This window comes from Heterodontus francisci, chromosome 1 (assembly GCF_036365525.1).
Source record: "Heterodontus francisci isolate sHetFra1 chromosome 1, sHetFra1.hap1, whole genome shotgun sequence".
Taxonomy (NCBI): domain Eukaryota; kingdom Metazoa; phylum Chordata; class Chondrichthyes; order Heterodontiformes; family Heterodontidae; genus Heterodontus; species Heterodontus francisci.
The window spans coordinates 149,068,493-149,081,482 of NC_090371.1; positions in this window are offsets into that span (position 1 = coordinate 149,068,493).

Genomic DNA, 12,990 nt, shown 5'->3' on the forward strand with positions numbered 1-12,990 from the left:
TGTTGCTGTCTGTTTGCTGCAGCCATGATTTCACTGCTTAACACTTAGAGTCATAGAGTTATGCAACACAGAAACAGGCACTTCGACCCATCATGTACGTGCCGGCCATCAAGCCTATCTATTCTAATCCCATTTTCCTGCACTTGGCCCATTGCCTTGTATGCTATGGCATTTCAAGTGCTCATATAAATCCTTCTTAAATGTTGGGAGGGTTCCTGCCTCTAACACCCCTTCAAGCAGTGTGTTCCAGATTCCAACCACCCTCTGGGTGAAAACATTTTTCCTCAAATCCCCTCTAAACCTCCTGCCCCTTACCTTAAATCTATGCCCTTGGTTATTGACACCTCCACTAGGAGAAAAGCTTTCTTCCTATCTACCCTATCTACGCCCATCATAATTTATTATACCTCAATCAGGTCCCCCCTCAGCCTTCTCTGCCCTAAGGAAAACAACCCTAGCCTATCCAGTTTCTCTTCATAGCTGAAATGCTCCAGCCCAGGCAACATCCTGGTGAATCTCCTCTGCACCCTCTCCAGTGCAATTACATCCTTCCTATAGTGTGGCGACCAGAACTGTACACAGTACTCCAGCTGTGGCCTAACTAGCATTTTCTACAGCTCCATCATAACCTCCCTGCTCTTATATTCTATGCCTTGGCTAATAAAGGTAAGTGTCCCATATGCCTTCCTAACCACCTTATCTACCTGTGCTGATGTCTTCAGTAATCTATGGACAAGTACACAAAGGTCCCTCTGACACTCTGTACTTCTTAAGGTCCTACCACCCATTGTATATTCCCTTGCCTTGTTAGTCCTCCCAAAATGCATCACCTCACACTTCTCAGGATTAAATTCCATTTGCCACTGCTCCGCCCATCTTACCAGCCCATCTATATTGTCCTGTAATCTAAAGCTTTCCTCCTCACTATTTACGACACCACCAATTTTCTTATCATCTGCGAACTTACTGATCATACCTCCTATATTCAAGGCTACATCGTTAATATACACTACAAACAGGAAGGATCCCAGCACTGATCCCTGCGGTACTCCACTGGTCACAGGCTTCCAATTGCAAAAACAACCCTCGGCCATCACCCTTTGCCTCCTGCCACTAAGGCAATTTTGGATCCACTTTGCCAAATTGCCCTGGCTCCCATGGGCTCTTACCTTCTTAACCAATCTCCCATGTGGGACCTTATCAATAGCCTTACTGAAGTCCATGTAGACTACATCAACTGCTTTACCCTCATCTACACATTTCGTCACCTCCTCGAAAAATTAACTCAAGTTTATTAGACATGATCTCCCCCTGACAAAGCCATGCTGACTATCCTTGATTAATTCCCTGCCTCTCCAAGTGGCAATTAATCCTGACCGTCAGAATTCTTCTAGTAGTTGTCCTACCACTGATGTTAGACTCACCGGCCTGTAATTCTCTTATTTATCCCTGCTACCCTTCTTGAATAATGGTACCACATTCACCGTCCTCCAGTCCTCTGGCCAGAGAGGATTTGAAAATTTGTGTCGGAGCCCCTGCTATCTCCTCCCTTGCCTCACATAACAGCCTGAGATGCATCTCCTCTGGGCCTGGGGATTTATCCACTTTTAAGCCCGCTAAAACAGCTAATACTTCCTCCCTTTCAATGCTAATTTGTTCAAGTATATCATAATCCCCCTCCCTGATCTCCACACCAACATCATCCATAGTGAACACAGATGAAAAATAATCATTTAAAACCTCACCTATATCCTCCGGCTCCACACACAGATTGCCACTTTGGTCACTAATGGGCCCTACTCTTTCCCTGGTTATCCGCTTGCCCTTAATATACTTATAAAATGCCTTAGAATTTTCCTTTATCTTGCCCACCAGTGTTTTTCCATGCCCCCTCTTTGCTCTCCTAATTACTTTTTTAAGTACCCCACTACCCTTTCTATACTCCTCTAGGCCCTCCGCTGTTTTCAGCCCTCTGAATCTGCCATAAGCACCCCTTTTTTTCCTTATCCAATCCTCTATATCCCTTGACATCCAGGGTTCCCTGGTCTTGTTGGTCCTACCCTTCACCTTTACGGGAACATGTTGGCCCTGAACTCTCACTATTTCCTTTTGAATGACTCCCACTGATCTGATGTAGACTTTCCTACAAGTAGCTGCTCCCAGTCCACTTTGGCCAGATCCTGTTTTATCATATTGAAATCGGCCTTCCCCCAATTCAGTACCTTTATTTTTGGTCCATCTTTGTCCTTTTCCATAACTACCTTAAATCTTCCAGAGCTATAGTCACTATCCCCGAAATGCTCCCCCACTGACACTTCTACCACTTGTCCAACTTCATTCCCTAGGATTAGGTCTAGTACTGCCGCTTCTCTTGCAGGACTTTCTACATGTTGGCTCAAAAAGCTCTCCTGTATGCATTTTAAGAATTCCACCTCCTTTAAGCCTTTTGCACTCAGACTATCACAGTTAATATTGGGGAAGTTGAAATCCCCTACTATTATTACCCTATTATTTTTACACCTCTCTGAGATTTTAGTCTTGTTCCAAAATTCTACTCTACGAATAGCATCTGAGAAGGTTGGACTCACTGGGGTAGAAATTGGATGGTGCTGGTCTGCCAGTGTGAACTGGGTGCAAGAAATAATCCCTGTTCGGAACAGGTAGGCCTGAGACATGATCAAAATTGATTTTTGGGCCTCACTTAAATTCAACAGTCGCATTGCGGACACTTACTGTCTCCAGCACCTCATGGGTGGACCAGGATATCAATTTCAGGCCACTGTGAGGATGGCAGAATCCCTTGGAAAGGTCCTGGGAGGGTCCTGCTTCTCATGGCTACACATTCGGGTAAGAATTTTTTAAGCAATATACCTTTTTGGTGGCAGCGTCCAGCAATGTCTTTAAGGACAACTGGTTAGTCCACATGTCGACCTGATTATACTGAAGGCAGCCATTGAATCAGCTCCAATGGAGCATGGAGACCTCATTGATCTACTTTGCGAACTCCTTCTAGGAAACTTGCATTACTGTCTTGGTGGGAAGCTGCTCCACTTTTCCAAAAAGAGGCACTCTCTTTTGCTGTACCTCACACAGTTGGATCCCGAGTGCCTCATGATTGAAAGTGGTAGTTTTGCCTATGTTGTCCTTTGCAGTCATTCTTGCAGAGAATGAATGGTGGTTTTGCCTACCCGGCCAGATTCCATTACCGGCAGTTAGGCTCATTCATGAAACATGCTTTCCATGTGCAAGGAGCCTGGGTAAATGAAGCCGTCGGCTGTACAGCTAAAATTCAGCGCAGCTTAGCACTTGTTCTACAAGTGTACTTGTGCCACAGATGCCCAATTTTCTCAGGACTGAAAAATCAGGGCTTAAAGATGCATTTTTCAACACTTAATATCAGCTAAAAAGGCACTATTGCTTTTCACATAATGCCAGAAAAAGGTACTCAAATGTACAATGTATTATACAGAGGTTTTTTTATAAGCTATAAAGAAATTTGTCCTTAAAGGCATCATCACTTCTCCGATCATGAGGAATATCCTAGGTATTTAATGCAGTGCATTTATGTATTCTGTCAACGCCTAACACTTCTTTACCTTTTTGAAAATTACACTGTTTCACTGAAGGAGCTAAGGGATAGATTATTAAACGGCTTTTCAGTAAAAATCATTTGATTTAGAAAATTCTAGTGCATGCAATATTTAATAATTATAAAAAGACATCTAAGTTTGTTTTCCAACCGTCAAAGCATATATGTCAACCATATTTTTTCTGACCACATGTGCAAATTATTCTACTCTGACACTGCTTCTTGAACTGCAAATATCTTGTTTAAAGTCTACAGTTCTTCTTAGCAGGAAGGCAATTTGTCTTGACATGAATGTAGCTTTGAGCAGCATTGAAAAAGTAGGCAGAGAACCCAGAATCAGCATCACGGAGATTCAGGTCTATGCAGACAGTAGACGAGAGGACAAAGTTACTACTTTGGCAGCAATGACAAGGTGAAAGTCAGCAATCATACTGAATGAAGATTAGTATTATGACATTTACGCCTACCTGAAAATTGCTACAGGCTTACACAAATGGTGCAGCATGATTCAGTGTCCTAGAAACTGGCAGAGGGACAAACTGCAAATAAGGCAGTAGAAATCTACAGTGTTTTAAGATACATGCATTTTTCAGCAGAAATTGTACATATTTGCTGCTTATTTTCTTAGTTAGTCAAAATTTTTAACAGAAAAATATCTATCTATCTATTGATTGATCTAGTGTCAGCTGTGACTCAGTTGGTAGCACTCTGGGGGAATTTTATGTTAGTGGCGGGGGTCTCAATGTCAGGGGAAACCACTCTGAGATCCCCACATCTCCTCTTTCACGGAAGGAGCGCTGAATTTATTTATTTATTTATTTTTATTTATTTATTTAGATATACAGCGCTGAAACAGGCCCTTCGGCCCATCGTGTCTGTGCCGACCAACAACCACTCATTTATACTAATCCTACATTAATCCCATATTCCCTATCACATCCCCACCATTCTCCTACCACCTACCTACAGTTGGGGCAGAGAAACCCACGCAGTCACAGGGAGAACTTGCAAACTCCGCACAGGCAGTACCCAGAACTGAACCCGGGTAGTGCCAATTAAGCTCTTAACTGGACAGTGGCAGGCCTTCCATAGGATTTAGTACCCCATCGCAGAAGTCCTGGCCTTGAAGAGCTGCTGGCCAATCAAAAACCGGCAGCTGGGGCAGCACTGCGGAGACGGTGACTGCTGCTGCAGCTGCAGCAACCAGACACTGAGGAGCAGGGCTGGAACTAAGCTTAAGGTAAGTCAAGGCGGGAGGAGTCTTGCGGGATGGGGGTCGCAGTGAGGAGGAGGGTCAGCAGCAAATCTGAGGAGGTGGCCCTCAGCAAGCCCCCCCCCTTCCTAATGCTGGGTCCCTTGTTCATGAGGGATGAGGGACCCTTCCCCCCTTCCCCCACCGGGAGACAGGAAAGCAGCCTTTACAGTTTTTCATGCCATACTTCCTGTGCGGTGACAGGGCCGTCTGCTGCACGGGTAATTGCAGATATGATTGGAAGAGATCCTTAATTGAGGGTTAATTATCCAGTTAAGGGCCTCAATTGGAGGTGGGGTGGGAAGGCCTACTCGCTCCGGACAAAATTCCGGCAGAGGCGGGATGGGTAGTGGGTTCCCCCTCTGCCACAAACCCACCCAATTTTGTGCTCACCCCACCTCCAAACTCACCGTGGGGGAAAGCATACAATTCCACCCTCTGTGTCAGAAAGTTGTGAATACAAGACATCTCCAGAAGTTGAGCACAACAATCAAGGCTGACATTCCTGTGCAGTACTGTCAGAGGTGCTATCTTTCAGATGATATGTTAAACCTGGTCTGCTCTCTAAAGTCTGAAGATCTGATTGTGCCATTTTAAAAAGAGCAGGGGCATTATCCTCAGCATTCTGGCCAGCATTTAATCAACAAGGCTGCTGAATTTCCTATATTGCAACAGTGACCGCACTTCAAAAGTACTTCATTGGCTGTAAAGTGCTTTAGGATGTCCTGAGGTCATGAAAGGTGCTATAGAAATCCAAGTTTTTAGTGCTGTAACTAAAGGAAGAAGCTGGAAGACAAGTTAATAGTAACTGATTTGGCAGAAAACTGACACTGAAGAAATTATTGTGGGAGTACGAATGTGCAAGTAACATATTTCCTATGGAATTTTGCATGCATTCTCAACAATCTAGCTTTTGGCTTAACCTATCTTTCATCCTTTAAGACAAAGAGCTCCAGATGTTGGCTGTTGCATTTAGAGGAGAAACAGTGTGTGAAGCCTTGCTACAGGTATTCCGGGCAGACTCTGACTAATGTAGAGTACTTAGGTGCAGTTGCATCAACTGTTTCTTTTCCACACCCATCTAAACATAGAAGTCTGGATTATGAGCTCGCAGTTGCAACCATCTTCAGTTAGAAGTGTTAAGTGGATGATCCATCTCGGCCTCCTCCTGAGGTCCCCAGCATCACAGATGCAAATCTTCAACCAATTCCATGTGATATCAAGAAACGGCTGAAGGCACTGGATACAGCAAAGGCTATGGATCCCGACAGCATCCCGGCAGATGTACTGACGACTTCTGCTCCAGAACTAGCCGCGCCCCTAGCCAAGCTGTTCCAGTACAGCTACAACACTGGCATCTATCCAACAATGTGGAAAATTGTCCAGGTATGTCCTGTCCACAAATAGCAGGACAAATCCAATCCGGCCAATTACTGCTCCATCAGGCTACTCTCGATCATCAGCAAAGTGATGGAAGATGTCGTCGACAGTGCTATCAAGCGGCACTTGCTTACCAATAACCTGCTCAGTGACACTCAGTTTGAGTTCCACCAGGGCCACTCTGTTCCTGACCTCATTGCAGCCTTGGTCCAAACATGGACAAAACAGCTGAATTCAAGAGGTGAGAGTAACTGCCCTTAACATCAAGACAGCCTTTGACTGAGTGTGGCATCAAGGAGCCCTGGCAAAATTGAAGTCAATGGGAATCAGGGGGTAAACTCACCACTGGTCAGTGTCATACCTAGCACAAAGGAAAATGGTTCTGGCTTTTGGAGGCCAAACACCTAAGCCTCAGGACACTGCTGCAAGAGTTCCTCATGGTAGTGTCCTAGGCCCTACCATCTTCAGCTGCTTTATCAATGATCTTCCCTCCAACATAAGGTCAGAAATGGGGATGTTTGCTAATGATTGCACAGTGTTCACTACCATTCATGACTCCATGCCCCATGCAGCAAGACCTGGACAATATCCAGGCTTGGGCTGATCAGCGGCAAGTAACATTTGCGCTACACAAGTGCCAGGCAATAACCATCTCCAACAAGAGAGAATCTAACCATCTCCCCTTGACATTCAATGGCATTACCATCACTGACTCTCTTACCATCAACATCCTGGGGCTTACCATTGACCAAAAACTGAACTGGACCAGCCATATATGTACTGTGGCTACAAGAGCAGATCAGAGGCTTGGAATTCTGCAGCGAGTAACTCACTTCCTGACTCCTCAAAACCTGTCCACCATCTGCAAGGCACCAGTCAGGAGTGTGATGGAATACTCTCCACTTGCCTGGTTGAGTGCAGCTCCAACAACACTCAAGAAGTTCAACACCATCCAGCACAAAGCAGCCTGCTTGATCGACACCTCAATCACCACCTTAAACATTCATTCCCTCCACCACTGATGCACAGTGGCAGTAGTGTGTACCATATACAAGATGAACTGCAGCAACTCACCAAGACTCCTTCAACAGCACCTTCCAAACCCACTACCACCTAGAAAGACAAGGGCAGCAGATACACGGGAACTCCACCACCTGCAAGTTCCCCTCCAAGTCACACACCATCCTGACTTAGATTTGCATTGTCGTTCCTTTGCTGGAATCCTGTTGCTGGATCAAAACCTGGAACTCCCTCCCCAACAGCACTGTGGATGTACCTACACCAGATGGACTGTATCGGTTCAAGGAGGCAGCTCACCATCACCTTCTAGAGGGCAATTAGTGATGGGCAACAAAGTGCTGGCCTTGCCAGTGATGCTGACATCCTATGAAAGAATTAAAAAAAATCCTTCTACTGTTCTGGTCAAGGTCTTGGAGACTATTGGCAGTCACCTATCTCTCTAGCTATGAAGTGAGCTGTCCTCAGTTTTATCTACTCTTAGGGTGATTTAGACTCTACTGATTCAGAAGGAAGGGATAATATCCTTCTGCCACCTGCCATAACCATATCGAAATATTATATCCTGGGTGACATATGGGCTTGCCCACCAAACTTACTGAAGCTGACAAATTGGGCTGAGTTACCTCGAATATTCATTTATTTATTTATCATTGAAATGTCGGCATTTCTGGCAAAGCTGCAATTATTGTTCATCCTTAGTAGCTACGAGAAGTTGTTGATGGAGCTGCTTCTTGAGCTGTTGCAGTTTTTGTAGTGATGGTACTCCCACAGTGGTGTGAAGTAGAGAATACCAGGTTTTGTCTCAGCGGCAATGAGAGAATGATGATATAGGTCTAAGTCAGCATGGTATGTGACTTGGAGAGGAAAATGAAGCCAACAGTGCTTTTATGACATTGTTGCCTTTATCCTTCTTAGTGGTCGCAATTGCAGGAAAGGGAGGTGTTGTAAAAGTAGCCTGAGTGACTTGGTGACCTATCTCTGTAACCTCCTCCAGCCCTGCAACCCTCTGAGAAATCTGCAGTTCTCCAATTCTGGCCTCTTGTGTATCTAAATTTTAATTGCTCCACCGTTGATAGCTGTGTCTTCAGCTGCTGAGACTCTAAGGTCTGGAATTTCCTCACTAACCCTTTCCACCTCTCTACCTATCTTTTCTCCTTTAAGATGCTCCTTAAAACCTATCTCTTTGACCAAGCTTTCAATCATCTGTCCTCATCTGTCCCCTTATGTCGCTCGGTATTAATTTTTATTTGATAACGTCCCTGTGAAGCGCCTTGAGACATTTTACTACATTAAATGTGCTTTATAATGTAACTGCCAGATATAGTTTCATTAACTATTGCAACCCAGTTAGTATAGCCTATAACCTGCACATTGTACTGTTCGGTTTACCTTAGATCCCTTGAGGTCTCAGAGCTGATTAAACTAAATGGATAATATTGAAGACTATGGCCTAGAAATTCTATTATGCAGCACCAATTATTTGAACAAGAAATGGGCATGAAGTGTCCAATAAGACATGTAGCATGCAGACATTCAGTCCACGTTGGGAGTGCGCCACAAAAACATATATATTATGGCCTTCTGTAGTTGTCCAGGGAGCCTAGTTGAAATAGGCAGTAGACCCATTGCCTATACAAAATCAGGGACCTAATGCTTTTTTCAGACTGCTATGCCAAATTGGATCTCAGCTGATCACAGAATACAAGTAAAAGGGCTGCCACCAAGAAGGTGCTCCTCCCAACTCAACAATAAACCATTAGGCCACTGTCAGCCAGCACTCACTCCCATGCTGATTGCCTCATGTCACCAAGACTTAACTTCTGCCCTCGACCTGTACCCCCCCACCCACCCCCATGACTGGGAAACTGCCTCTGGGGCCGTTACTTATGCCTGCGGCTTGGTGTTAATTCCCTGTGGTCCTGCCCCCAACTCTTTAAACGCGTGCAGCCCCGTTGCACCAAGATTGTGGCCCAATTTAGATGCAATTCAATTTCTAGGCCTGACTATGTAATGCTGTACTGCTATCTCAATTACATCTCTTCTGGACCCACCAACAAGAGTGAACTGATACTTAATTCCTTTAGTTAATGCCAATCAGAATTCATCATCTGTCATTCCTGCACTCATGTTTCTCATTCAAACTGCCTTCACAATATATCGGACGTGGAAATATATTTCCCTCATTCCCTGTAATTTTGGTGATAAAAGTTAATTTTCATCAAAGTGCTCTTCAAAGGCCATCCTAAGAGTTTCCCTGTGACCCTCTCACCTCTAATTTCAACCAGTTATTTTCCGTCTCTAAGACCAAACAGATATAACATCAGTGGTTAACTGAGTTCCAGTTTCACAGTTTGTCTTAGGGAATCCTCTCTGAAGTAAAGGCTTACAGGCTAATCTTAGGACAGAGCCTTTAGGGGATTTGTCTGCTGGGTCTTTGCAATTGAGCAGTAATTTACAGCCACTGGGAATTTTATTTTGCCAAGGGTTCCCTCCAGTTTTTAAAGAAGAAGGCCTGAATCCCAATAAATAATTCATTTGCCGAAGGATATTATTTCAATAGTGTTTGTTCACCTTGCCCAAATAACAAGCGAATAAAAATGTCTCATTAATAATGATGCTCAATGTCTAAAATAGGGAGGTATGACTTTGATTAACGAGGGGAATAATTGGCTCAATGCAGGCTGTCATAGAAGATAGTACAAAATTTAAATTCCTTATCTGCCTATCCATGGGGAAAGTTGCTGTGCACTCTTACCTTTCTTGTGACAGGGTGGCCTCATTTTTATAATTTATCTCAGAGCTGAGAGGGTACCAAACTTGGATTGATAATTCAGTTCCTGAGGAAAGTGATTACATTCCTGGATGAATAATGATCTTTCCAGAATCTCAGCACAGATAGATATTTTTCTGATGCTTTTTTGAAAAGCATTAAGCAAATCTACTCAAAATGGATCCATTTCTCATCTTTCTGCATATTTTCCTGATAGCCAGATTTCAAAGCTATTCAATCTTTGACCAACGTTTACCTGAAAATGAACAAAATGACCAATTTGTAAAAATCACCCACTCAAGAGTTTGGATTTTTATCCTGCATGGAGATGGTAGGGTTAATTTCCTGATAATAAATAGATTGATAATCAGAGGTTCCAAAGCACAATTTGCCAGCCTACACTTCCCACTGTCAGCACCTGTTTGACAGGGTGAAATTTCGATTTATGCTTGGAAAGGGGATCAAGTCCGAGGAGTCAAGCATCAGGAGATCAGAATCCTTTTCAGGTTTGGGCCTCATTTAAATGTCCTGATCAGCTGCAGGCATCAAAATGGAGCCCCCCTGCAGCCTGTCAGCTGTGAGAGATTAGGAAATCAACTGTCCCACAGGTCAGACCTGGGAGTTCGGGGAGCCTACAATACCTGAGGGAGTGAAGCACAGGCCAGCAGAAGCCTGCAGTATTTTTGTGGACCCAGCTCCTCATTGTCCCACAAAAATTATCCAGAAAAATATTTCCTGAGCTGCCTCCAGCAGTCCCTTTAAAGATCATTGGTTAGACCACACACCACCTGGTACAAATGAGCAGAGCACATACAGTGTGTGCTCCATTCATTTGTATCTGAAAATTGTAATCAGGGAATCAGCCATGAGAGTAAATATTAATTTTCACTTCTGGTAAGGAAACTGGCAATGGTAGCTTTGTCACCCAAAATGCACACTGCCCAATTTTCTCTGACTTGAATGGAAAGGAAAATGGAGTAGGGTATGTAACAGGCAGCTGATCCATTATTGACTGTGAAAGTTAGAATATACTCCCTGGTATCTAACCTGGTCTGTAACATTGCCCTTGTCCTCTTTCCAATGCACCATCAAATTGTAGGTCGTGTGAAAGAAAGCAAGAAAGACTGCACTTCATGCTTTTCACAATCTCAAGATGTCCCAAAGCGCTTTACAGCCAAGTAAGTCCTTTTGGAAGTGTAGTCACTGTTGTAATTTAGGAAACTCAGCAGCCAATTTGCACACAGCAAGCTCCCACAAACAGCAATGTGACAATGACAGGATAATCTGTTTTTGCAATGTTGATTGAGGGATAAATATGGACCAGAACACCAAGCTCCCCTGCTCTTCTTCAAAATAGTGCCTTGGGATTTCTTACATCCCTTGAGGGGGCAGATGGGACCGAGGTTTAATATCCCATCGAAAAGACGGCACCGCCAATATTACAGTACTTCCTCGGTACTGCACAGGAGTGTCGACCTAGATTATATGAACAAATCTATGGAGTGGAGCTTTAACCTGTGACCTTGTGACTCAGAGGTGAGAGTGCTAACATGAGCCACAGCTAACAACATAAGGCACAGAAACCTGGAAATTACTGCTGGGTATATTAGCAGACAACTGCTCGACATGCTCTCATGACATTGCTTTGTCCTCTATTTATATGGAAATGTTCAAAACCATATAAAATAATGAGCTTACCTCTCCATTAAAATGGCAGGCAATGGAAAATTATAAGAAAGCATAAAATACAACCCCACCAGTATCACCAACAGCTAGTTCCAGGTTTTAATCATAGTTACATTTTTTTTTGCATCTATCTACTTCTTCATTCCTATGCTGCAATTCCCAGTCTGCCTGCAGCCTGAAATTCCTGGTTTTGTTTTCTCTAGTTTGCTCTATGACTGACTTTCCTTACATCCCAGCTGCACTCATCTCTTACTGTGCCCAGGTGGCCTTCTGTAAATGCTTATCTAATACCAAGCTAACACGCATGAGATAATATCAGTTTGAATGCTCTATCATTATAAGATTCTTTGTTCAACAAAATGAAATGTTTAAAACAATGAAGTGTTTAAGATGTTTAATTTATTACATTTCATTTTGACTGTACATTTTAGTAATTTATATTTTATATTAGATCAGTACATTTAGAATAAAGTATTTAAATATGAAAAGGATAAACTCCAGATGTCTATAATGCTTCCAACTCTTTAATGGCACACAGAGACAGCAGCAGTTTGTACAACAAATCATTCATCTGTTCCAAATTGCTACAAAGGCACCAATCAAGCTTATTATATGGAGCGAGGGAGGGACATATTATAATAGAACAGGCTGTATAGCATTTCTGATCACTTAAGTAGACTGTACAGATGTCACTAATATGTCCAGCTCAAAGCAGTTATTAATGAACCAAATCTTTCATTAAGCCCAAAGGATATATCAAGAAGATATCAGCAATTTAATATTTCCTTTTGTAAAATCTTAGAGGAGGAATTGTGAACTCAGGGAAATCTGATAGCCAGCAAAGAGAATCCTCAGTTATCAACAAAGACCATAGGAAATAGGAGCAGGAGTAGGCCGGTCGGCCCCTTGCGCCTGCTCCTAAATGGCCTGTTGCTTATTCTGAGACTGTGTCCCCAGGTTCGAGACCCCACCCCCAGCCAGCAGAAGCATCCTTTCTGCATCAACCCTGTCGAGCCCTGTAAGAATTTTGCCTGCTTCAATGAGATCACCTCTCATTCTTCTAAACTCGAGAGAATTCAAGCCTAGTCTCCTTATTCTCTCCTCAAAGAACAATCCTGCCATCCCAGGAATCAGTCTGGTGAACCTTTGTTGCACTCCCTCTATGGCAAGTAGATCCTTCCTCAGGCAAGGAGATCAAAACTGTGCACAATACTCCAGGTGCGGTCACACCAAGGTTCTATACAATTTACTACTGTACTCAAATCCTCTTGCAATAAAGGCCAACTTACCATT